General features: G+C 42.0%; 1 protein-coding gene across 1 annotated transcript in view; it reads right to left on the bottom strand.

The window, feature by feature from the left end:
- The window catches only part of LUQ-1 (bradykinin-like neuropeptide), a 37,776-nt gene extending 36,291 nt beyond the window's left edge, over positions 1–1,485 (bottom strand). Inside the window, 1 exon segment of the mRNA NM_001204548.1 lies at positions 1,140–1,485. The gene's annotated coding sequence lies outside the window, so the exon portion shown is untranslated.
- Positions 1,486–1,824: the final 339 nt, after the last annotated feature.

The raw sequence follows: 1,824 nt of genomic DNA, 5'->3' as shown, positions 1-1,824 counted from the left end.
TATTATATTGTTTGGTTATATGGTGTGAAGGTATAAAGCACGATACAACCAACATGAAAAGAGCGTTTGTTCCCCCCTCAACATCGCAGGGGAAAAGAGGCCAGGGAAGAAAAATTTTCGACCTAGAATAGAATTCGTTCTTATCTTGAACCCCCCCCCTCCCTCCCCATCATTTCCTCACCACTACCGCCCTTACCCTTCTTTCTAGCCCTCTAAAGTCCTCTGTCTCCTCTTGCCTCCCCCACCACCTCCTCCCCCTTCATTCTTTAACTTTTATCCATTTTGATTACGTAAGATATATTGCAGCAGTCTTAATAATCGAAAAGTCAGTAACAGGGCTCAAGTTTCATTCAATTATTGGTAAGCCTATTTTTTTTTTCATTGTGATTTATTTGAAAATAGGAGCGAGCTAAATTTGACTGTGATGAAAGCAATGATTAGAGCCTAAATAACATCTTTTAAAAGGTCAGAAATAATGAATCAATATATTACTAGATGAAGTCCTAACAGCGAAAAAGACCGTATTCCTAATATATTTGTATGAAAAAATACAATAATAAAATAGAGGAAAGACTAAAATGAGGGGCAATATGATAGCACAAAAAGCCCCACAGAATATCCTTAATGAAAGACTCTCTGTGTGGTAGGTGTAGCAGTGCCAAGTGTTTGCAGAAGAAACATAAGTACAGTTGAACCTGCTATTAAAGCGGACACCTGACCTGTAAAAGACAACGACCTTTACACACGGCTATTTCCATACTTCCACTTCCAGCTTCCGTTCTTGGATATTAAAAAAAAAAAATTAATTAAATGATACCCTGTATGATTGGCCACATGTGTAATACAACCACTCTTCCCCTCGATACGTTTGACTGTCTTAGGCAATTTCGAGGGAATTTATTTCAGGTTATTATTGTCTCTGTTTAGAATTATATTGAGATAATAACAGTGACGAACCCTTTCGCCTTCCACACATAAGCAAGAAAATTAAAATAAAAACTAAAAACACCTCAAAAAATGAAAAATAAAAAACAAGAAAAACAAGAAAAAATAATTTTGTTGAATTAGACTACTCAAAATAAATATGTACAGACAAAAGTAAGTTTCCTGTTTCTAAACTTTTCAAGATCATAATTTACCTGTGATGATCAGTGTGAACTGCACTGAAGCGTCGAAAAACAAGAGAAAAAATGTGTGCAGTCAATTTAAACCCTCGAGGCGGATTCAGAAGTTTGTACCGGTATGTAGAACTGGTACCACCACAGAGGTAAGATCATTCACTTCCTCTTCGTCGCCGATCGCGTTCGCTTTTCCAACTCCGCTGTTTTTTGCGGTTCGCAAATTCCCCGTTGGTTGTCTGTCTTCCTCGCCAGTTCGTTCTGTATGTCTGCCTGTCTTGTCCCTGGCTGTGGAGAAGAATCAGCCGGCCGTCTGTCTATCGTTCTTTCTTTCTTTCTTTACCTGTTCTTCTCTCTTCTCTGGCTGTGTCAACTCATGCCAGCTCCTCGATGATCCTCCGACTTATATACGCTGTCCCCCGCCTCCGGTTGGTGGAATAAGACTGCGGGTGGCCGCGGGAGACCGAGATTTACGTGGGGGAATGCTATGTTAATTTTTCTAATCATTTTAAAGGTATTGATTCCAGCGCACCTCCGTCACTTCTGGCCGGTGGAGGGAGGGAAGGAGGGAAGGCAAGGAGGGAGGGAGGCAGGGAGGGAGTGGCAACTCCGGAAGATTCCTGGGGCGGGTGGGAGTCGCGTCACGGGACGTTGGTGGGTGTGGGTGGACAGAAGACAGATGGTGTGGAAGGTGGGGGAGGATGGG

Source organism: Aplysia californica, unplaced genomic scaffold, assembly GCF_000002075.1.
Source record: "Aplysia californica isolate F4 #8 unplaced genomic scaffold, AplCal3.0 scaffold00290, whole genome shotgun sequence".
In the NCBI taxonomy this organism is placed as follows: domain Eukaryota; kingdom Metazoa; phylum Mollusca; class Gastropoda; order Aplysiida; family Aplysiidae; genus Aplysia; species Aplysia californica.
The sequence above is the reverse complement of the archived record's forward strand: the minus strand, read 5'-3'. Positions and strand labels throughout refer to the sequence as shown.